The 25,549-nt window shown below is 44.3% G+C and overlaps 1 protein-coding gene across 4 annotated transcripts in view; it reads right to left on the reverse strand.

The window, feature by feature from the left end:
* GPRIN3 (GPRIN family member 3) overlaps nucleotides 1–24,884 on the reverse strand; it is a 36,061-nt gene extending 11,177 nt beyond the window's left edge. The window contains exons 1-2 of one of the 4 annotated variants that reach the window (XM_074823092.1): nucleotides 24,277–24,884; nucleotides 4,095–4,197 (exon numbers count right to left, since the gene is read on the reverse strand). The gene's annotated coding sequence lies outside the window, so the exon portion shown is untranslated. Of the gene's footprint in view, nucleotides 1–3,791; nucleotides 3,878–4,094; nucleotides 4,198–23,748; nucleotides 24,079–24,276 lie in introns of those variants that run through there. The other 3 variants (XM_074823093.1, XM_074823091.1, XM_074823090.1) reach the window with 3 other exon arrangements.
* Between the last annotated feature and the right edge of the window lie 665 nt (nucleotides 24,885–25,549).

Consider the following 25,549-nt stretch of genomic DNA (forward strand, 5'->3'; position numbering starts at 1 on the left):
TGACTGTAACTCATACCCACTCCATGGGGGAACGATTCCTAATTTTTCAATTAAGTGAATTAGTTCTGATCTGAACCCCCACATGAATTCTCCCCATCTGTTTAGTGGCTCTTCACAAGCATCACTTGAAACGCACATTTAAACAACTGTCACATGTGCTAATTAAAAGTGATTCTGCTACTGAGCCCTCGACATATAATGTCGACAGAGAAAATTCTCCCCCAAAAAACCCACGCGGACCTATTCTCTGATGTGGGACAACAGAGTATAACTCAGACATTTCGCTTGACCCTTGAACATGGGTGGGGGGGCTGGGTAACTCTACTGCCTGGTACAACTCTGAAAATGAGTTAGTTTATGAGAATAAGGTTTTTATAGACACTTCATTGTCGAAGTCATGGGAGCTATTTTCTTGTTAGACTCTTCACTAAGCCATCCTAATGACAGGAGCCAGAGGCACTGTAGTAGTCTAAATAAATCTGGTAATTTTTGACAATGCTCTTTCTTAAGAATTAATAAAAATCAGAATGAAGCGTCTTACACAAGAGAAAAGCAAGCAAACCCAACTTATTACAGAACTGGAAAGTAATTTTTATTACTGGAATCTTATTTATGATTATTGTCTCTTTTTTATTATTGGAGTCCTATTATACAGGAGTGAAGAACAACGCTGGGACCTGTGGGCAACACTATTCAACTACCAAGGCAGTGAGGACTCAAAACAACAAGCAAAACTGACTGCAAGCTAATACCTAGAAGAAACAGAAATACAAAATTCAGTGGTAGGCCAAAACACATGTCAAAACCAACCGAGGTCACTGATGAATTTTTCAAGTGTTATATGCCTGACCTTGCGCAATCATCCAAAATTTTCATTTATCGGGAGGTGAAATTAGTATCTCAAAATAAATTTTTAGTAATAAGAACAGATTTTCTATACCAACAGAATTTTCTACCTTATTCTTTTAGACCATATTAGTCTGCCTGACTATGTCAATCTCATCTCAACATAGCATTCTTCTGGACCTTTTGCAACATGAAGTTTCTAACTTTGACAAAGTTTATGTTTGGCTTATATAGTCTGGGAGGGTCCCTACATGGCCAGCAGACCTTCACAGATTCTTGTCACTGAGTAGGTCTTCATTATGTGCTTTAAAAAACCAAAAAACCCCAAACCTCAAGAAGTTTTCAGGCAACTCAATGCTGACAATATAAAGAAACTCCTATTTATTTCAGTAACACTCATGTTCCAACAAAACAACACTACAAATTTTCCCTCTTGCTGCTTCTGAGAATGTCAACAAAACCAGAAAGTCTGCATGTTTAATAAAACAAACCAAGAAATTTCCAGGAAATTCCAGCACAAAATTCTGCCTCCCATTCTCTCTTGAAAAATCCGAAAATCTGCAAAAGCACAAATAAGACTGCCAGCATCTCCAACTACCCTCAATTTAAAAAAAAAAAAAATTAAGAACAAATACTGAAAAACAATTAAAAAGCAACTCCCAAACTAATCAAGCACACCCTCCCCAATTCTGGATTCTCATCAGCTTTCCATTCCTGAGTCCTCTCTTCAACCTTGTCTCTACAAATGGAAGAACTGAACATTTGCTCTTAACAGTTCTAATCTCATCATATGATCTCTCAGATCATCACAAAAATCATCATACAACCGCAGGGGTTAAGGACACATATAAACATCCGCTGAAGCAGAAATTCAGCCTCCCTCCTCATTTTTCGATCTGAGGAAAAGACTATGGCATGCTCTAACTTGTATCAGACCACTGAATACATAGAACACAGAGCATATTTCTTTAAATTTTAAGCATACACAGGTACTTGCATCATTCTAATTCTGCACCCAGTGTTTTCTTTTTTCCCAGCTCATTAAGTTGCTGTAACTTCCTCTTTTTAGTGTCAAAGGGTGTTTGTTATCCTACCTGTTTGTGAAAAATATGCTTCATGGGTTATTTTCTCCTAACTCTCTGTGGGACTGAAGACTGGCACTACAAATGATGGACAGTGCAAACCAAGGACATATTCACTGAACTACAAAAGAGGTTGCCCGAAGAGGTAAGATAGAAGATACACAATTTCCATCTTTCAGCTTGCTTTGGGATGCTGACAGGAGACAGACTCTTATGCTACAATCACAGGGAAGCAAGAGGCAACAGGGGATGCCCACACAGATACCTTACATACATGTGGTTCTCACAGGTGACGGGGTTGGCATTTCAAGGAGAAGGTGCATGAAGTCCCAATTCCCCTTCCACACCTGGGGACCACACATGTTATTGCTGGCCACAACTGCAAACACCGCAGGAACCCATGCCAGAGATAGACAGGGAGGCGGATGGCAAAAGCAACAAGTTCAACACCAGGAGGCTGCAGCACCCTCTGTGCAGACATTATGCAAAGCAGGTGACTCCACGCTGTGGTTTGCTTTTGACTGGCGTCTGCTGATTCAGTTAGCAGAACTGCTGTAACACTTTAGCAGACACTGCAAAATACCTATTTACTCCCTCACTATTCAGGTAGCTGATATGACTTTACTCAGCCCAGACAGACAACAGCCTATTGCCAGACTGCTTTCAGTGCAATAAGGTGTATTCTGACCTTTTTTGATATTCACCTTTCCTATTGCTTCTTGATGCTTTTCTGCTGCCTTAAACTACAGCACACCTCGACTCTGCTCATCAGTCAAGCCCATCATCATGATATCTGAGCACTTTTGTTGCAGCATCTGGGCTCACGGCTGTTATGGGCCCGCTCAACTGTATGACCATATGAAGGTCATATTAGTTCACACCTGAAGCCTTGTTTGGCTCCATCACAACTGCCCTGAGGACAGAAACAAGGCAAGATGTGATAGATGGTATGCGTCTTATTCGTGCCTTCGCTATTATGTTCCCTTAAATGGCTGGTTGGGTCAGTCATATCCCTCTAGAAGCAGAAGGGAAGACAGCTCAGCTTGATAGGCAATGGAACAAATGCTGGAGAGGAAGCTGAGAAGGAGCCAGGATGTGGTAGTCCCTGCAGGGAGCATCCAGGCAGGCACCAAGGTGACAGGAGGGACTTCCCAGAGACTGGAGAGGACCAGGCAGTCTCATGCAGCTCAGGAGCCCCTGTTCTGGCTGCAACCCTGCCCAGGAACAAGGGCCTGCCTACAAGGACTTTGTATCTTACCTGTTTATTTTTACTTTTCACTATATTAAAAATTACATTTCTCATTTGTGAGTTTTTAACTCCAGGTGTGTGTGGGTTTATTTGAAAAGCTTTTCAATTATTCTTGTTATTTTCTGGGGTAGGAATGCTTGCTTTAGAAAAATGTCAGACTTACTTGAAATCTCTGGCCAGTCTGAAGCCCTAACAGAGACGTGGATCCTCTGTAGTCCCTTCCTACTGCTGGCCATCAGGAGTTTAAGGATTTTCTGACACTTTAATCACCTTTGGAAATGAATGCACACCTAGCTATGAAATCCCTTTGCATATTTGGCCTATATGAAATGCTGTGGCAACACACACATGCATGCCCTGTAAGAAAAGGGCCTTTATTTGTACAAGCCTGCGCACTGGAAGTCTTGGCCACTCATTTTAGTATTAAAGCAAACACCACCAAACAAAACCCTAGAGCCCCTCCTAAAACCCTTCCCAGCACCTGTGCTAGAACCACTTTTTAACCACCTGTGACGCATGCTAAATCAGCTGGAACTACCAACTGAACCGCACGAACAGCCCCGAGGAAAACCTGGCTCCTGCCAGGGTTCCCAGGGAGCAGCCTGGCTCCTCACCAGATCTCACAGCTCTTCCTCCTGGATGCTGAGACACAGCCCACAGCGTCTCGCAGGTCTGCTCGCACAGGCGTCAAGACACGACACTGAAAAATGGAAAAGGCGGAGGGAAAAATGGGAAATGAGTCCAAAAGGAAAAACAGAGGGTAAGTACTTAAGAAAAATTTCAGACTCTGCTTGTCCTTCGTTTGCAATGGTAATAAACCAAGGAAAATCGTGTGAAAGATCAAGGGCAAGATGCACTGCCATTTTTTGCCAAAAAGAGATGGCTGCCAATCAGCCTGACAGTTACTGAAGATTTACCTAGCAGTATTTTGTACAAGCGGAAGAAATGTATTTTTCTGGTTGTTGACTCCTCTCATCTGGCATGGGAGCTCCACTTTAGAAGGACAAAGCCCAGATTAACCTGCAGATGAGAAAATGGGTTAAAGCCAGTCCTACCAAATGGCGCAGTGGCCTCTGGGTCTAAACCAAAGTAAAGCAAACTGCTTTGCATCTTCCTTCATTTTGCTGAGCTTTAGACAAATCTTAAGTACACCCTTCCAAGAGACCACTGTAACCTTACTGTGAATGATACAGTCTACTCAACTAGATGCAAAAGCAAATCTGATTAATTTTAAATACATTTAAAAATGTAATATTTACAATATTTTCTCACTGCAGCATGTGGATAGCATTGCTGGATTTTGTTTCTGCAGTTAGCTCTTGCACATGTTCTTATTAAAATCTATGATCTCTGTGCTGCCTAGACTCTCGCTGAATTCCTAGGAGTCCAGAAAGTGCAGTTGCCAGCAGGCTGCAGAAGAGGCTGGCTGAGACTGGATCTCTCTTAAGTACTCTCAGGTACTTGGCAGTGAGAACAAGGGGTCACCTATCTACAGTTTTGGTACTGCAGTGTTTATCCCAGTTTAGAAGCAAGCATCAGTCAGTCCATCCCTAGCATAACTTCAGGATTGCCAGAAAAATCAGTACTGGCCTAAGCAGCTTTAGACTGGTATAAGAGTACACCCAGGCAGTGCTGAACCAGAACGGTGTACATTTCTGCTCCAACTTCAGGCTGAAATGTGCAAACCAGTCCAAGTCCCATGGCTGCCTGAGTGCAGGAGAGTGCTGACAAGCTCATCCGAGAGTCTGGGCTTGCGAGCTAGAGCAGAACCTCACTCCAACACTTCAAAACGTCCCAGAGACACATGTGCACCTCAGCAGCTGCCCAGGGACAGATGTGTGGGAATATCGGCCACCGGCTTTTAACAGGCAGGCCCACAACCACAGATTAATATAAACTGTGCAGTGACCCAGCCTGATTCAGCTCTACTGTCCTGCTGGCAGCAGAATAATAAGATACCCTTCAATTAGAAAGATGTCCATCTAAAAGGAAGTACGACCACAGCTCTGCTCTGAGATGGGATGTTAGCCTGTGCCCCATATGCGCCCTGTGAGCAGCGCCTGTCTTGCCCCACCTAGGAGACAAGCAGCAACCACCATGTCCAGCTCTGGTGCCTGTGCACAGAGCCCTGCAGGGATCCCGTGCTCTGTTAGCCACGTAAATCTTCTGTGTGCATGTAAACATCACTCCTGGTTGCATTTTGTTTAATCCCTGTCAACATTGTATCAGAAGAGCTCATATTATCGTTTTCTGTAGCCTGATGCATACAGCTACTGTGGTCACACCACTGACTTTCACCCAGAGGTTCCCTAGCACCAAAGCTGGCTCTGCTGAAGTCACCATCCTGTGGCCACACCCTTCCTCCCACACCATCCTCTCCTCTGCCCTGTGCCCCTGTCCTGCCCCTTGACTTTCCCACTCAGGTCACGCTCTGCTGTGCTCCTGAGCATCCTCCCTGCCCACAGAGAGGAGTCTTGGGCAGCAGCATGGGGCTGCAGAGACAGGCTCTCTCTCTGCATGCGTCCTCCCAGGGTGACAGCACCCAGTAAAAAGGCTTTCTTCAGCGAAGCGTGTAAGTATGCAAAAGTCCCTGCTGAACACTGGGCTTGCTGCAGAACACTGCCAAAAGCCTGTCAGTCTGTCTCCTCCAAGGTTAAAGGGAAGGATAAATGGCTTTATGAAAACAGCCAAATCAAACAACTACACTGACCAGCAGCCAGCTGTAACAGTTGCATGAGCTACAGCAACATTCCTACCTCATATGCTAGGCCACCTTAGAGGGGATGTGACATGGGGATGAAACCCACAGGGATATATATTTTGCCCTTTTTTTTTTTTTAATTACACATTCTTATGTTTAAGCCTCATTATTTATCAGTGCATTTTTTTAATTTCAGTAGCTGACACCGGAAGTCACTTTTAAGGAAATGCAGCCTGACTTCAAGGGTAAGCCACACTTCAGGAGGAACGTCTGTGCGCATGCTCCTGACGTGTGCACGTGAGAGGAAACCAGACACCTGCTGTCCACATCAGGCAGATGACCCCATTTCACATAGCTCGCTGCCACATTATTTTTCTTCAACTTATTGTTGAGTAAAACCAAGAAGTGGTGTTTGAGGGATGTGAACAGGAGGGTCATATGGACCTTTCAAACACCATTTTCATGCCTGATGTTGAAAGCAACAGAATTGCCCATCAACTAAGTGGGAAATTAATTCCTTATCTATCCCTCTATCTTCTTCTGTCTGATAAAAGCATGGTGAAATCTAACCCCTCATTAATGCATTTCATGCAACTGAACGCATTTGAACATCGACAGCTGACAAAAAAAAGCCCTATTTTTTGAGAGAACAGTTTAACAATAGCCAACAATAAATGCTTTTTCCTACACAGCGATGTCAACGTGACTTCATTATAAAGCAGAGTGATCATCTTTAGGGGTGAAAGAATAACACTGGCTTAGTGCCCATGCAATTCTTGCTTTCTGTGCTAAGACTCCCAGTCAACTAGCAGCAACCAGGATGATGAGGTTTATGTGGACATCCATCTACTGGGAGCTGGACCAAGACCAAAACCACATTTTGTGTGATCAGAAATACACAACTACTGCTGAGTAGATGTGTCTTGGAAAGGGTGGCTCTATGGGTCAAAGTACTCGATCTACTTCTAACATGCTTTCAAGATCCTCAAAAGCAAATGTCCTGAATTTCATTATGACCTTCTTCTTAAGAACATTCCCCCAGGACACTGAATGCAAACACTCATCACATGGCTGAAGCAGCCCCAGTAGTGGTGGTAGCACCTTAGATAATTAGGCTTGATTTGCTGCTGAGTAACCATATTATTGGTGCGCAGAGAAGTGTGTTGTAGCAGCACTTTTTTTTTTAACCAACCTTGCAAGTAAGGAAATTTTGCCTTGAAAGAGCTGATTGCAGGAGGAATGTATTTTGCATAAGGTAAAATCCAACAATAATGTTTAACTCTCACACACCGTCTGAAAAATTAAGTTCTCGTATATCATATTATTTTAATGAAGATGCTGGGGTCAGTATTAGAGAAGGGAATAGATCTATACATAACAGGCACCTGGCAAAGGACATATCCATTGTTGTTTACAGGCGTTATCCTAACGGAAAAGAACTACTCCAAATGGCATGTAATTAGAGAAGAAGGATGCAGAGCATAACCAGTCATTACTGTAACAGAAATCTGCTGTAGCATGTTATTAACCTAAGAAAGGCATGATGATGATCTCACCATGTCTGGTCTTGCCTCCTGGCTATCAGAAACACAACTAATGTGAATAAAGAGGCTGTCAGCTGAAACAGCTTTTTTTTTTTTTCTTTAAAAAAAAACCCAGTTAAAAATATCTTGCCTTCTTCCTGCTGCCATCTCAGCAGTTGCTTCCTGTTTCTTCACATTCTCACTTTGCTCCGCTGCTGTCTGTCATTGACAATAAGAGCAGTAAAAAGAACAAAATAATCTCCTCAGTAAACCGCCTCCTGCTAAACACCTTCTCAAAAAAACACAAGAGGAAGTGCTGTGTGCTGGGCCACTCTTTGTCTGATGTATTGAGGCTCTGCAGGAAACCAAAAATGGCTGCAGGTTGGAAGCCTTCGGTGTTCAGAGATAAAATAGAAGCAATTCAGTGGTATCTTTACAACACTGGTAAATGCTCTTTTGAGGGCAATGACTCAAACCTGTACATCCAGCTAAGGACTCTAACCTGCTCACCTCAGTCACACGAGCTTACAATATGACTTCAGTTACAGGAAAAGCTGTCATTGCAGTCTTAGACTCTTCTTTTTCTTTACTTGAGGCTATATGCTTTATTTTGTTGAACACTGACCCCAGTGGAATTGGCCCAAAGCAGAGACCAGCACCTCATGCATTACTGTTTTTTTAACTGATGATATGCTATTGCACATGGGACACGTGGAAAGCAGTATGTGCTAACCAATCAGGGACAGAATGACACATCCTAAATATGTCAAAGCCAGGAAAAATGACACTTGTCATGTACTGCAGATAATCAGTGACACCATTGTTCTTTATATCCAGAAATGATAGAACAGCCTAACCATGTACACGGCACTTCAGCTGTGTGAGGGCTTCCAGCTACTTGACCCTAGTGAAGGCAAATGCTAGATAGGAACATGTTGGCAAAAGATTACACCTATAAATCACACCATGTCTTCTTCAGTCTCCACCCAGAGCTGACACACAGTGTTGAAAGACACATCTGAGAAACCTCCAAGATGACAGTGACTGCCACCATGGCAGATCTGATCAGGTAAAATTGAAAGAAACTGTTCTGGCTCTTGGCTTGAGAAAAAGGAGGTTCTGACACTGATACCAACTCAGCATTGGTAAAAATCAGCCCCCAAACCTTAGCTCACTAACTTTGAGTCAAATTCACTATATAGCCAGAGATCTCTTCAGGACAAAGAGAGGCTCTTAAGTCTTCTCCATCCACCAAGTGGATGTGCTTGAACAAAGCGACTTCAGTGCTTTCCCTGGGTGAAGAAGCCAACTCAGTCACCAAGTCACTCTCTCAACACCTCCGCCTTCCTGCAGCAAAGAAAAACACGAACAGCTGTGCTGTACAACAGCTTATTTTAGGAACAACTCGTTATTTGCAGTCTATCCCACAGGTGTCTGATGGTAACAGCTTTTCAGAATTGCCCTTGCAGGCAGCCCAGGGGTGTAAAAATCTCTCACACTAACAATCACAGGAACCATTGTCCCTTCTATTAGAACTGTCTCCTAACAATGGCTTATTCAAAACATGTATTTTTATCCTTAGATTCAATGTGCTTCTATCCTTCCAGCCCCAACAAGGGGGACTAAGGTACCCAGCTGCCTGCAGCTTTTTGTACTTGTTTTAAAATGGGATTTTCACAGGTTTAAGAATAATTACATTCTCTGCTTTTGAATTCTGAAAAATCACAATGCTCGTAAAACAAATCCTTATTTAGTGTCTGAGACTTGGGAAGTCCCATCTGTGTCAGAACCAAACTAAAATCAGAAATACTTCCTTGGGACAGCAAATATTTAAGAGATAGTAATGCAAAATCTGGAAACTAGTGCAGTAAAGCATGCTGGAAACAGAGACCCGTTAATGTCTTATTTTGTAAACCCTGTCAAAGCTAATAATAATATTAGAAGTCAATTACTGCAGTTGCCATAAGCCAAAGCTTTGCCTACTGTGATACAGCACAGCCATATCCATACCCTGGACCCCTGCCTTATCCATACCAGATATGTAGTCTGTATCCTGGAACTCTGCAAGGCCATGATGGCTTACACCAGCTAGTGCGACATCCCTACTCCTGTCAAGGGCTGGGATCTTCCAGAGCTAGAGTTCAAAGTTTACACTGAGCTGAATGCTGGGCATACCTTTTCTCCTCATTTCTTCTGCATTTAAACCAGGCATATTTCCATTTATCAGGTGACTGAAGCAATGCACACTGTGATGGAGGCACTGGTAAAAGACATTAATTTTGACTTGAATCACTGTCCCTCAGGATGATTGCCAAATTGGTTAATGAGTATAATTAGCATTCATTAAAATGCCAGCTCAAACAAGATATATCACATCTGGGTTTAAAAAAGTCTCAGGTTTACTGAAGCTGGCTGCCTCGACCACCTGGCCAAGCCCAAACCAGACAGCCCCATGGGCAGCATGACTGGCACTTCACCATGGCAGCTATCCCTCCAGCTTATCTTCAAGTATGGTGAAGCTACGACCTTCTCAAGCTACAGGCAGCTGCTTCATGGTACAAAAGCAAAACATGGCGCCAAGCATTACAAAAAAAAAAAAAAAAAAGATGTGGCAGCCCCAAGCAATTACCGAGTTTATCGCCTCTAATACCCAGCTCCTCACATCAGGCTGTGTTCCTTTTTACTCCTCTTTGGAGCAGTTTTAGCTGTCCTTGCTCAAACTGCCAGCATATTTAACCTGGAAATCTTAGAAGTGAGCTGAGGTCAGGCTGTACGTTGCTAGAGCACAGCTGTGAGCGAGCAGGGCTGTGCAATAGCTTTGTCCTTGTTTCTAAGTCAGCTGGAGTGGAAGCTGGCAGGGCGTGAAAAAGGATCATTCACAGTTTAGGTCTTAATTACTGGACTCAAACTAAACATAGATGCCTCGTGCACAGAGGCATACTTGGAGGAGTGAGAAAACGTGTAACAACCTTAGAGACAGTATGAAAATCCAGACAGGTTGGTTTATTTCCACACAGGACCTTCTTGAAGATAAGCACTAGATACTTCAACCAGTCATCTGACAGCTGTGGATGCATGATAGGCTCCATACCACAACTTATTTTTATTGGCATCCTATTTATGGATACAATTTTTATTACCACAAACTATGCATACATACGTGACTACGGACATACATATACACATAAAATTTGATATATGCTAACAAAAAGATAGTCATCTAGCCTAATCTGGGTGATTAAAGCTAGGTGCTGAAATGAAAGAAGTTTGGTTCTCAAAAGTGCTGAATAATCAGAAATACCAGTAAAGCCAGCAGGAGTCAACAGTTGCTCAATATTTTTGAAAATACAATTTCTTTTTTTCCTGTTCTTATACAAGAAATACCAGAAGGCCCTAACATATTCTTGCCATTTCACTGGATGCTACAAGTGACCATAGAGATATTAAACATTCATAGCTTAAGCAGGCAAGATACAGAGCAGAGGTTGGAGATGGTACTTTTTCTGCCTCTTCTTTAGAAGCTAACACAGCTGATGATCACAAGAAAACTACGCAACAGTCAGCGTCTAATGCCAGTGATTTAACTACAGAACACCCTTCTCCTACATCTCATCATCTACTACTAAAAATTCTCTGCAATCACAAGCATAGGAATCTGGCTTTAGAGATTCACCTCTGAAACATTACCAAAAAATATTCAAAGGTGGGTCTCCCCTTGCTGGATTACTGCCATACAGCAAATCGTGAATCTATAAAGAGGCAAAGCAGACTGGTACCTCTGTTAAAGCACAAGCTAGAAAACCAAAGAAGTGTACAGAACATGCTGTTGCCAGCACTTCTGAAGAAAAAAACCCCAAACCCACAAAACCCCAAAAGCACCACCTTAAAGCTGAACAAGCAAAGGATGTTACTGACCTAGGAAGGATATCCACCCAAGAAAAGTACTTGCAACCACTGCAGATCTGTAAGTGTTCATACAAGGAGGTAAGCACTTTTGGAAAAGGCTCTGTTAATGCTCTTGGTCTTCAGAAAGCTGGGGCAGGGCATGGGATCAGATGGGGTATGAACATTTGACAACAGAGAGGAGGACATCCAGTGTGAACAGGGCAGCAGGCAATGAGATACTGAGCAAGTGACTCTACTTGATTATCTTTTTATCTTCTCACAGGTGAGCTGCTTTTTGCCGAGAGCAAGGCTGGCAGCTTGTTCTGAATGACCCTGACTATAAGCCTTCTATGCTTGAGGAAGGGGATTCAGAGCAGACCAAGAATGAATGAAAGAAGTATGCGGATAGAGAGGCAGATTGGATCAGAAGATGAAGTAAGTTCAGGCTATAGAGCCAGGAAACAAAGAGCAATTTATCAGGTATTCCTTGTATAACCATATTATCAAAAACTCAGGCCCCGCTCCAAGAAACTTGGCTGTCACTAAGATGAGGAGCCTGCACCTTCCCTTCCATCCCTGCTCAGCTGCTGGTCAGCACAGTCCAGGTAATTACTATAGCTTGATCCTCACTACCTCAGCTCTCTTCACTCTGCTCCCTCATCTATTTATAAACAACTCTAAACCACAGGCTTGGGCAGCCACAGGAAAACTGTTGGGTTTGTTCTACTCCAAGTCAACAGAAGAAAAACATTCTTGCAAATGCAGACTGCCATGGGAGCTGGTTCAAGAGAGCCAGATGTTTGGTTAGCACTGCAGATGGGCAGGAAAATCCCACATCACCACTTCCAAACTCTCACACTTTTCCTTTCCCAGGAGGACAGAAAACGTGTTCTTTTCCCCTAGTGTGAGGGGGGCCTTGCCCTTTACTTTAAGGGAAAAGTCACAACCCCTGGAAATTCATTAGCTCCCTGGTCTCTCTGGACAGCAACTAGAGCGAGTTGCTCAGCTGTTGAATTTCAAGGTTAGCGTGCCTCAGTCCTAAGTTTCTCCCACAACATTGGAGCATGAGACTAAATGCTGATCCTGGGAACACCACCCTTCTCCCACGTGGACTCAATCACTTTATTCCATTTATGAGGCTGACCTATGTCTACAACTGCTGAATGAATTCTGGCCACGTAAGAAAACAGGAGGAGGTAAGAGGTAAAGGGGAGAGCTCGTCTTTCAGAGAAAAGAGGACATGCAGGAGAAAGTAAGTTGGTTGGTCCTTGTGATACAAAAATTTGTTGGCCCTTTGCCTCCTGGACCTAGGCTTGAATGCTCTTCCAGCACTGATTCCCCATCTGTCTCTTACTCCATGCTCCCTGCCAGACCATTTCACAGCTTCATATAGCTCAAGGCCAGAAAACTGTTCATAAGAAATGCACGGTTTTAAATTATGTTTTGCACCATGGTATAGCAGCATTTTGAAAGACAGTTTTAACACTGCTTATATATTTGTGATGGTGACCAAGTTCATACCTCTTGCTACCTCATGTTGCGTGCTCAACTTGAATGTCATCAGCATTGCTCTGTCTCTCTAAGCTTCTGATGGGTCTCTTTTCCCATTTCCTGATATTTTTTTGTAGTCAGTTAGGTCTTTTTCCGAGGGTGACTAACAGCAAACACTATTCAAAAAGCTGCTTTCTGACTACACATAAAGTATTTTTCTATGTATAGGACACAAGAAACAAAAAAAGGAAAGCAAATAGACTTAACTAAAAAAGCGTGTATGTACAGAAGAGGAAAGGCTATTTTCCCAAAGACTGCCCTCTTTTCAGTCACAAACAGGAAACCCTCTCTCAAGAAAGGCAGAATTAGTCATTAAGTATATATGACTGATTAACCATTTCAACAGTCAGCAGTGAAAAATTTCAAATCAAGACTAGGTGACTACAGATTTATCCCAGTTAAATTCTGGTCATGGAGCTCTGCTCAGGAACCGACGGATTAAATTCCACATGCAACACACAAAGTCAGCCTTCAAGAGGGGCAGGAGAGATAGAATGCTACTGCATTAATTCAAGGGATAATATAGATTTTCACATGCATTTCTTCTTCAAAACGCTCTCCAAAACTAAGCTAACAGGTCCACCCCAAAACACATTTAACTGTATTTTTAACTCCACTGTGCAAAAGCTTAGCAAGAGCCACTGTATGATCTGCCAGAAAACAGGTACTTTTACACTCCTCTTTCCATTCAAGATATGAGAAGTTGAATCGTTAGCCACTCAGAAAAAAGGTTCTAAGAAGCATGAGGAAGACTGCATGAAAGAGATCAGAAAACTCCTTTCTGCAGTCAGACACAGAACTGAGAAGGTCATGACAAGACCTATTCAGTGTCTTTTTCTCTGCAGATTTTCTACCACTCTGGTCTTCCTTAAATTCAATTATGGGAAGCTATTGCAACAAGCCACTGCACAGAAAACTTCGGGCTTGAAACCTCCTGCACGGCGCACTGCATCCATGCAAAGCACATTGGAGATGGGTTCTAGATTTTCAGAAGCCCTGGTACAAGCGAACTTTGAACTTTTAGGAGTTCATTATCATTATTATCCGCTGTTTAGTGTGGCAACATTGCTCTGTACAAGTCAGGAGTATTTCAGGACCATCAATAACAACCGCAGAGGACAAGGATTTCAAAGGGGATGCTACTGGCTGGCTGAAGTACCATGACTAAATATTCTGTCCATTCATCTGTACCTCATCTGTCCTAAAATCATTCTGAATCAGCTGCCTAAGATAGGGTGACTGAAAGGATGATGTTGTTTGGCTTCATGTCAGAATGGCAACTATAGTGTTTGGAATAGTTTCATATCAATTTAATATCTCTGGTTAGATACCTCTGGTAAAAGGCTAAATTTATACCTCGTAAAACTACAGCAGCTCCATTAATGGGGTTTGCATCAAAGAAATTACAGCCTTTAACTGCAGGGTCAAATTTCACCCATCTAATTTTTTTTTCTGAACAGCAAGCTAGCTACTGATCCTGATGTGATTTTACAGTAACAGGTGTGGCTTTGATTGCCAGCTAGTTTAATTCATGTGGTGGTTAGAGACTAATTTGATTGCTGAATTATAAATCACATTGAAAAAGAAGAAAAGTTTCAACAGACAAAATATGAGACAAACGGAGGCTGAGTAGGTGGGCTTCATTAGTCACCAGAAGGCAGGCTCTGCTACTGGAGAAGCACCAACACATGGGTTGTCTTGGAGCATCTGTACAGATGGAACTGATGAGTAACAGCAAATAACCTTGTTACACAGCTCACTATTTGGGATCACAGTATTAGAAGTGTAATGTAACTGAAGCTTGCTTTCTTGGTTGATACTTAACAAAACTATTATTAGCTTTGTCCTCCTTGGTTTTCTTCTCCTAAGGCTTTTTGAGGAGTGTCTCAAACAGACATTGTGTGGGCTCTCTCTCTGTCATCTGTGTGTTTGGGTTGGCTGCTGCTAGGAACGTCTGCTCACATTCCTGCAGGCATGTTGATCTGGATATAGCAGACACATACGAATAGCCTGCATGCAGGAACCTAGCTGAAAAAAACGTGTGTGCTATCTTATTAATACATTCACTCCACTCGTCTTCTCGTTAGGGAGCCAGTGTGAGTGTGCTTCACGTCCATCTCTTTGGCAAGCCTCGTGCCACCTTCCTCCCTCCTCCAGCATGGAAAACTAATTCTAAAATAGGTAATTTTATTATGAAAATACATTTTCCAAGCAATATTCCCTTGAGGCCCTTCATATTAAGGGCATCTTTTGAACTGGATAGATACTGTTCTGCTGTTTCCCAATATCAGCTGCACATGTTTTTGTGATAATGGACAAGCATTGTCCAGCTGGAAGCAACTCTCGAACTAGACCATTTAATACAAGACTATTTCTGAGGGAAGGCTCCCCAAGCCTTATGATAGAGTATTATCTGCTTTTATTGGACTGTGGATGGTGTAAAGTGGCCCCATGGCTTGAGGTTAGAATTGTGCCCTTTGAGGTGTACAGTGAATCCAGCCAGGATGTAAAAACCCCTCTCCACACCAAAGGGAAGACCACCTCTCTGTTAAGTTTCCGTGCTTGCTATACAGAGGAGGAAACTGCTTGTCCCTTCCATTTCTTTGGCATCAAGCCAATCAAGACTTAAACAATCAATAAAGGCTGGATTAATTCATAAGTGCCAAAAGCACAGGCAGCTAAATTAATGAAGTTAATCCTGTAATATGCATTTGTTAAAACTTTCCTCTGCATCTCCTGATGGAGCTCACTTCTCAGGAAATGAACAGCTTTTATTCCTCAGTCACAGTTTGCAGTGCATCCTCATGCATTTCTAGCATCATTAGCACGTGGCCAAAACTACAGTCTGAATTTAGCCCATGAACCCTATGTTCTCAGGCATGAGATAAACAGCACAAATTCTGCACAGTCCTGACCTGAAGTCACCACATGCAGGTATGGGTCTTCCAAGTCTATTCAGCCCTTGGCTGAGGTAGATGAAAGCACATTTCCAATTAGTAGTGCTCATGCTTACGGCATGAACAGGTTTATTTGAAGGACCAGACAGCAGGCAAGTGTCCGAAAACCTGGTCACTTTATTCTGCTGTACCACAGACTGGGGTGACCATTTGAAATATCACTTACCCCTTCTGTGAAAATGCCTTTGGTGCTGCAACTAAGAACTGTCAAGTGTTACCAGAGTTGCATTTGTAATTGGGATACCTGTCCCTACAGACTGGATGGAAACTGCTAATTTTTTTTTCAGAGTAATGAAATGGGGAATCTTGTAAAGCTACTTCTTAGCTTGAGCACAAATCTGGATTCTCATAAACTTATGCAGACCTTCATAGCCTGTTTACTGGCTTTTAGCAGATACTCCTTAATTATTAACCTCAAGGGGAAGATTAACATTTTCTTTTAATAAATACGGAGATGCCATGGTGTGCTGCAGTATTACAAAAACTTCAGCACTTGTGAAATACCAGCCTTTCAGGGTGGAATAATTCTGTCATCTTGTTTCCACACAGCTCTTCTCAGAGTATCATCTTTCTGACAAATATTTTATCACATTACTTCTACCTCTTCCTACAGCCCCCAGCATGCTTATTATATTTTATCATTTCCCTAATGATTCATCTCTAAAGCTAAGTCTTTCAACTGTGTGAAGTTTTTAGTGAAACTGATGTTTCAGAGGAATGAGAATGACACTAATGATAGGGACCCTTTAGTTTTTTAAATACTAAGGGCTGATTATCCTTCAGCATCTTCTAGCATAAGGGCTAGCTAACTCCCCAACAGTCAGACTGCTTCTAGGAGAGCTAAGCTGGGAAGATTTATAGGACTTTTACACCTCTCCGCTTTCTGAAGTTGGGACCTGGTGATATCTAGTTCGTTCTGCAGTGCTCAAAGGACATCCCAAAAGCTGCTCTAAATCATAGCTCCCGTAGTCTAAGAAAATGGGTACTTGTGAAAATGCAACAGTCCCCTGTTCACATCATCTTCTTTGCTAGAAGATTTCCCGAGCACTTGGCAGACACACTACTTTTTGGACTAAGATCCCACTGGCAACATACCAGAGGTAAAGCACCAGTCCTTGGACTTCAAAATATTTCAAAAGTTTCTTTACTAAGGCAAAATGACTGCCCAAGAGTAGAAAATCATTTTCAGTCAGTTGGCTTTAGGTTAAGGGGCTCTGCTCACCCCTAAGCTGACAGACACCACGTTTCCCTGGTACCAGAGAAACCACACTCCAGCTCCACCCTCTACCAACGGGAACGCTCATCTCTTCCCAAAAGCATGTAAAATCAGATTAGTAAGCAGTCTACTGTTCTTTTCCTTTTCTGTTCCACCCAGGAAAGGAAAAATCCATCCATCTGAAACTTATGTGCAACCACATAACTATTTTTATTTGTTTTGCACACAAATGTTAATGACTTGACTCCTGTTTATGCAAACTTACGGTAACATCAGATCCTTCATTATCCTGCGTTGGAAGTTCCCGCTGTTTCCATCATAACACCTTGACTGATTTTCTCAGATTTCTAGTGATTTTTCCATGGGGCAGCAGGTCTAGTCTTGCATGTAAAAAAGAGGCCTGGAGCCACTGAAAAATTTCTCAATTAAGTATTCACTGACTTCAATGTCATCGTTTGAAAAAAGCCATTGCTTTTTATAGTATCCTTTTAAGATTAGTCATAATGTGGCATAGTATTCATGTCCTCTATTTAAACTTGCTGTCTTTTTTCATGAAGAGCAGTAAAAATAATTGCACTGCACCTTGTTTCATATTGCCCTTTTTTTTTGTTTTTGACTTCCCTTTTAAAAACTGAGCTTTTTGTTTGCACATTAGTGTCACTGGAAAAGAGATTTTCACCACTAGAATGCAATCTGGGATCCTGGTGACAGTAACCAATATTTGTTCCGCTTTCTCCAAAAGAAAAAGAAAACCACATATGCATATAGAAAGCCATCCTGTTCTTCAGGACAAAACACCAACTGGTGATAATTGCATGATGCTTGTGAAGAGCTGACAATATTAATTACCATCACTGGGCTACAGCAGAATCTCAAGATACAGGTGTCAGAGACTTCAAGCAAACACTGATTACTTTTCAAGGTTTTTAGAAACACCTGGTCCATTTAGCAGAAAAAAAAAAGGCAAATAATAAGGTCTGCCTTTCCAAAGCTGAATGTTTGGTCACTACTTTCTGCCTATGATTGGTACATTGTTTTTTCAGACAATAAGAATGCATTACTTCTGATTGCAGGATCTTTTCAAGCAACCTTCCCTACACTAGTTACTTCAGTCCTAATCTATGCTTCAGTTGAACAAATACACAGTTGTAGCTAACTAAACTACAAAGGTAGCTTTGTTAGCTCTTGCCAGACTTTGTTGGAGTACCAGCCCTTCAGGAAACACTGCACTTCCCCCCCCGCCCCCATTTGTGTGGGTGTGCATTAATGTATAGGCACACAAGTGAGAGTGCGTATGTTATTACTATGTAACTACCATCAATCCATAGACAATAAACAATTATTTTAAACTTTGCAATGCTGCTGCTTCCTGGATCAGAAGTTCACCAGACCACAGAGAAGATTCCCATCTAGAAATATGCTTCATATCTATTTTACCATAGTTGAGTGTGTTTCCTTAGCAGTGACTGTGAGGGTTGCCTGAGAGGGAGATGAGAAATATCTCGGCTCAGAATACACTCTTCTTATGATCCTATTGTAAAAAAACTTCTTCTCCACTCCCTCAGCGGAACAGTTTCATCTCCAAAGCTAAACAACTAACTTAGCTTGGAAAATGAATTGTTATCATTTGCCAAGTGATACAAGCTTTGAGTCTATGTTAGATACAGATATTAATAGTATGTAGAGACGCTAATAGTACAGATACTAATGATTTAACAAGGCACTGGGCTGGCTGTTTGTGTCCCCCTCGAATAACTCCTTCTTGTCCTTCTAAGAGAACTACTTTCAGAGGGAAGAAAGCAGGCAAGGAAGTGAGCAAACTCAACTGTTATTACCATGTTTTAGTGATGTATAATAAATAAAATGAACAACAAAAGTAATGAACAACAAAAGTAATGGGTGTTGCTAACAGTTACAACCACAGATATAATTGACACTTGTTTCTGGATCCTTCAGAAAAGTAACAGAATCTCCCTGGATGTCTGGTTGATATCTGCTGTGGTAACAGTTTCCATACCTGCCACTAAGTTTTATAACACAGTATCATGGAGTTAGAGATGGGGGACAAAAAGAATAATTCAATCTGTCCTCTGTGGACACACCTGTAGCACCCCAGTAGAAGCATTTACAGCAATTCATTGTAATATTTGTGATTGTTGGCATTCTTCCCTCAAGTACACGCGTCCACTGCTGACAGAGGACAAACTGAGGCAAAATGATAGTACGCTGGTTCCTAGTCGCTTGGTCTCCACCTTTCCCTTTGCCTCGCTCCCCCACGCCCTGCATGGAGCTGCAAGTGTTGGCGTGGCATTTTTTCCCTATTTACTCAGCAGTGTGCTGACACCTCTGCCCTTTTGCATCTGCTGCCAATTTATAAACGCGAACTCTTAGCTATGGCCTCCAAGAAACGAATCGCTCAACTTTAATAAGTAACTGATCATCTGTGATTAAATTTTTAATCAGTACAAGTCTTTGTTTCTATAGAACTGTTACTGAGTTCAAGGTCCATGTATATCATAAAACAGATATACGTAGCCCTTTTCTATTTTTACTATTTGCAAAAGTAAACTGTGCTCAGATACGTTCTCAAAAGCTTTTCCTACTGAAAGGTGATTTAATTTCATTCAGAGCATATCCAGAACTTGTTTCCCCCAGTAAATATTACCAATCTTTATTTTGTTCTGACTCTCAAGAAAGGGATGTTTACCTAAATGATCCAATGTATAAGAACAAATACGGGATCAGTTTAGACATCCTGTCACATAGTATTGAGACTTACAATTAGGGCAACCAGTCTGTATCCAAGGTTAATAAAGAAACAATCCCAGGTGACTTTTGTTACATCTCTCATCTTCCATAATAATATCAAAGTACCACCAGTAACAACACAACTAATTTTAAAGAGTTTTGCACAAATGAAACCAGTTCATAACCCTGTAGGACAGGTATGAAAGATCTGTCAGCTACATGCCGTTAGATAATATCAGCTCTTAATCCAGGATTGCATTTAAATCCATAAAGGCAACAGATTCTGCCTATATCCCACCTCTGCCTTTAACGTGGGAGTTATAAATCAAGAAATGATGCACCGCTAGAAGCACAGTCATACCAGTTACAAAATTTTGCTCTGTCTGTAGCTGTAACAGTCCTAGCAGCTTGCTTTCACTCCTACATCAGTGACAATTTCACAAACAGGATGTTGTTCTTAATATAATCAGGTTCTCCTTAGCTTTGGCTGCATCTGATGGAGGGGGTTTATGTCGTTAAAAATAAAGGTGGCAGTAACAGTTGTAGGACCCAAATCTGACAAATTTTACTACTGCCAACATATTTTGCTAATGAAATCTGCCTAACTCTTAACCTAGCACTTGCTGGACCGTCTTCGGCTGACACTGTAAGTTTGAGGCTCATAAAAATACTATCTTCTGTGTGTCCTGCCCTTGTAGGATTAATTAACAGTTTAATGCTGTTCTTAATGCTGGGCTGACCCTGGATGGGCACCATGACTCAAGAATGTATAAGTTTTGGGACCAGTTGCCCTATGGAAACATATGCATGCTCTTCTGATTGCAAAAGGAGTTGAAGAGAAGACGCAACCTTGAGAAGGGAAAGCTTATGTTGAAAAAAGCTCAGAGAAATTAGCCCAGTTTGGGGGAAGAGAAGCTGAGTTTGAATGGATGGGGGAAGACACCTCCCAGGTAATAAAATTTCATATTGGGGGAAGACATACAATTATATAAACATTTGACAAACAATTCCTAAGATGCTGACACCAGCCTGTAGAAAATTCACTGCAATTCTAGAGCTCATAGGGTTACTCTATTCAATCAGATGTGATATCTGAGCTCAGTAATGATTTTCAGATCTTTTAAGGGTCTGGCACTGTTTATACTTAGTGCAATCTTTTGTACAGAAGTATTTTCAGGGACTTGAAAAGAAAAACAAAAAAATCCTTGTGAAATTTCAAGAAAGTTCTTTGTCCTGACACTTAAGTCATTACACAATCAGAACACACTTTTTCTTAATTTTAACACTTTGAAGACAGTTAAGTCATTCTAAAGGCTGAAACCTACTATCTTCATTCATACAAACAAATCTTGCAAGGATCATCACCTCACTTACTTCCTGGGATGGTCTGAGGGTACAGGTAAGATCTTTAATTTTTGGACCTTTCTTACATCACCATCCCTCAGTGTGCATTAAGCTGTTAGGCAGGGTAAGTCAAGGTGGTTACAACTCCCCACCCCAAACCCAACAAACAACCAAGAAAAAGCTCACTTCAAAGAACTTTATCATTTTGTACTATCTCCCACACCAGGTGCCTTCAGACTACTCAATCTCATCCTTTCAGTCCCCTTTGAGCTGCTACATGCTACTGGAAAACTAGGCAATATCCTGTCAAAAACACTCACCTCTGGCCCATACTCTAAAACACTGTGCTTTCTAAAGAGAGCTATAAATCCAGGCTTAAGCACACTTCAAAGTAAAACTCACAAAAGTCAAGTTAAAGATTTGCAACCCAATGACAGTACGTGTATCGGCCTAGACATCATACCCAGCAGTGGGATTTACAGTTCTGTAAGACAGGAAAGCAAATCTTTTTCTCTCTCACCAACACTTGGCGGCACAGCTGAACAAAAGCAGTTACGAAACCAACTCACTCTACTGGGCACTTTCAGTTCGCAGTTCGTATCTTACTCAGTATAACTTCTCCCCCAGTAAACTTCAAATAACTTTAAGGTCATCTGGAGAGAATGCTACGAAGAAAGTCAGTTTTAGCATGGAGATCCCAGGAAAAAAACTCAGCTGACTTCTAGAGGGAGAAACACTAGAGCTCTGTTGTCATTCCAGAGCTGCAGACTCATTGGAGGTGAAGTGATAGGAGGAGGGAAAGATCCGTTTAACACAGGCAGATCCAAAGTTACGCATGCAGGAAGGTTTAATTTAAATGCCCCTTACAGGACAGGCAACCAGCTTCTGAGAAAACCCCGGCTCGCACGGAAACACAGGGAGCACTGCGTGTAACTAATGGAACAGAAGTTCCCACCGTGTAGTCGTGGGAAAGAAAAGTTTGTACCATTGGGTGAATAGACAGGGGAATACTGAGCACGAGTTTATTATCTCCGCACGTGACATTAACGAGAGCCTTCCTGGAATCCACTGTGCAGCGCCGGTAGCCGGCGAGGACAACGAAGAAGCCAGAGAAGAGTGACTGAGCCTTTTCTCCTGGGGAGCATCTGCATTCCACGGAGAGACCAAAGGAGCCCGGTCTATTTATCTCATCAGAGACAACGTTAAGTGGCTATTTAATTACTGCCCTTAAATACTTGACCAGAGAGAGACGATCTGAAACTAGATAGCTATTTAATCTGACAGACAAAGACATTACAAGATCCAGTAGCTAGAAGATGAAGTCAGAAAAGTTCAAAGTGAAAAAAAGATGCAAACATTTAACAATGAGATTAACAATTGGAGCCAATTATCCAGGAATGTAGTCAATTCCCCATTGCTGGAAGTCATTAAATCAAGACCAGACCTCAGACTCACGGGGGAATAGTCTGTGCTTTATATTATGGAAGAGGTTAGACTACAGGATCATAATAATTCCTTATGACTCTAATAAATCCACCGGACGCACTGTTATCTTCTCCAGAGAGAAAAAGAAGGATGAGGGAAGAAAGTATTAACGAAGCCAAGGCCCATATGGGGCACAAAAAGCAGGTTGATCCGTGGACAACACAAGCCACAGACTAGGAGCTGGCAAGATCATCTGCAGTTTTGTCACTGACTTCAGCAGGAGGAAGGAAAGGCCCGTCAGGGCTTGGTGACCAGCCCCAACGCCCCAAGGGAACTGGGAGGGCAAGGCCAGTGCGGGCGAGCATCGCCGGGTGAGCATCGCCAGGCGAGCCGTCGAGGCTCGACTGCAGCGTCGCAGCCCGCCAGCCGAGCGGCCCGTCCTCCCGCTCCCAGCCCGGCACCGCCGCGGGCTCGGCTCCAGCAGCCCCACGTTTCGGAGACACCCCTCCTAGGGTACAGCCCTACTCCCGCACGGCTGTTTCCCTCCGGCCTCGCCCCGGGGAGGCCGCAGGAGTGGGTGCGAAGGGGTGGGGTGGGGGTGGGGGGCCCTGGGGGACGCCCCTTCGCCGTGTACCCCAGGCCGGGGCGGCGGAAGGTGGGGGGCCGGGCTGCCCCCCGCGGCGGCGCCCTCCGGGGCACCTTCCGCGCTGCGACACCGCGGCCGCGGGCCGCCAACACGTTGCCGTGGCGACCGCGCCGCTGCCGTGGCGACCGCGCCGCGCATCCCCCCGACCCGGTCCGGTGGGGGCACCTTATTTTTTTTTTTTTTTTTTTAAAGTTTTCCGCGCTCGCGGACATGCGGGGGCCAAAGCCGCTTCCAAGCGCCGGCCCCAATCAGCAGAGGATGAGAGAGGCCGCTTTTGGGGGTGGCCCGGCCGCCCCCCAGCCCTGGCTGTCGGGGCGGTGGGCGGCCGCAGCCCCCGCACCCCACCCACCCCCGCCGCGGCGGGGAGGAGGGCACGGTTCCCCGGGGCGCGTCCCCCGGGCACGGCGCGGCCCGCCCAGCTCCCCCGCACCGGGCAAGGCCGGCAGGGCGAGGCAGTCCCCGCCTCGCCACCCCGCCGTGCCCCGGGCACCCGCCCGCGCACCGACCCCGTACCTCTCCGGCGCAGAAAAAACTTGCCGGGGGTGTGGTGCTCACCGTCCCCCCCCGCCCCTTACCTCCGCGGCGGCGCCCGGGGAGCCGCGGACACGCCGCCGCCGCGGGCAGGGATGACCTTGCGGAGAAATTCATCATCCGGGCAGGAAAACAAGCCCTTCCTCGGGGGTGTGCAGCGGCGGGAGGAGGGCGGAGGGAGGGAGGAGGGCGGTGGCTCCGCGGGGGCGGCCCTCCCCGCCGCGGGGGGCAGGGGAGAGGCGATCAGTGCCGGCTACGAAGAGGCGGCGGCGGGAGGCTCGGGCGGACCGGACCCCGGCCAGCCTCCGCCGCCGCTCGGGGAGCCGTGGCGAGCGGGCGCCGGCGCCTCCCGGCCGCTCGCAGCTGCGGCTGGTGGCCGGCTCGGGGAGGCGGGGAGCGCCCGGACTGCGGCGCCGGGCCGGGCTCCCCCCCGCGGCCGCAGGGAGAGCGGGGTAGCTCCCGGGGGGCAGCCAGCGGGGAGGGCACCTCGCCACGGTCCCCCTCGGCGCTTAGCCCCTGCACCCCACCTCAGTCCCCTCCGCCCCCCGCACGCGGAGAGCGCGGGCACGTACCTGCTTCTAGGGAGGCATCTCCAGCTGACGCCGAGCCCGCCTCGGGCCTCGCCTGGCTTTTCTAGCCCGGGAGCTGGAGGCTCCTGCCCACTGTCAGGCTGAGCAGGGGGCCCTCGGCAGCCCCCGGGGAGGGCTCGGCAGCCGTGCCAGAGCCCCGACGGTGCGCCGGGGCTTGCTCTGCATTGCCTCCTCTGCCAGCCTGTTCTTTCCAGCTCCTAAACCAAAACTACGCGCTAAGCTTCTTCACGGCAGAAGAGCTAGAACTGCCCATCCCAAATCCACTTAATTCCGTCCACCTTGGCTAGTCCTGCGTGTGTCAGCTAAGGGAGCGCGACTTACAGATGGCTCTCTAGGCACCTAATGAGCCGTTTGCTTGCGGAGTTGTATACATTTGCATGGGGAATTGCAGTGTATGCAAATGCCGATCAGCTCTTGTCACGCTTTCAGTTTGTATTGTTGGTTTTGATAGGCAAATTTGGCTTCCTGTATGAAGCACTGCCCTGTTTGCCTGCAAGGAAAAAATAGATCCAACCAAAAGACATTTGGGGTTAGGACTCTTAATTGTCTGGAAATCTTTGCTCTAATTTCGGTTAATTCCCACCAGTATGGAATTTTATCTTTCTCTGCTGCAATCACAGGAAATGGTTCTGCAGTGCCCGGAGACTGAAGTCAAATACAGGGTTTGGACTGGGAAGATTTTAGCTCTTCTACCTTCCTTTAGGGATAAATAGGAGCAGGATTTCCTGAACTATAGGACAAGCTGCGAGGAGAACTCTGTTGCAATATGGAAAAGACTGGGGGGAAAAAAGAACAGTTGACTAGAGGACCTAAGAAAATAATTTTTATCTTTAAACATCATAAATATCAATGAATCATATTCCCTTGATCCATATAAAGTGGACCCATATTTTATTCACTGCATGCAAAACACCCTCAGGCTCAGTTATTGATCCTAAACCTCTTTGACTCATGGGTTAAGTGATTGTGAAAAACATCTTACATTTCCTACTGTGACATATGTAATTTCTTCCCCAACAGTGGCCACTAAGATCAGCATGTATTTATGTAATAGCCATTCCTGAATGTGGCTTTCTGACAGTTATTAAACCATGGAAAATTTAAGAGATATCTTCAATATTCACCAACAATAACCACTTTTTCTGATGTGCCAAAACCAAATCGGCAGTACTCTTGAGAGGCTGAACATCCCAAGCATGAGGGAACCTCACTGGAGGGGTAAGAGTGGAGAGAGCATCGAACTTTGTCAGAGAAA

The sequence above is a fragment of the Strix aluco genome, chromosome 4 (genome assembly GCF_031877795.1).
Source record: "Strix aluco isolate bStrAlu1 chromosome 4, bStrAlu1.hap1, whole genome shotgun sequence".
In the NCBI taxonomy this organism is placed as follows: domain Eukaryota; kingdom Metazoa; phylum Chordata; class Aves; order Strigiformes; family Strigidae; genus Strix; species Strix aluco.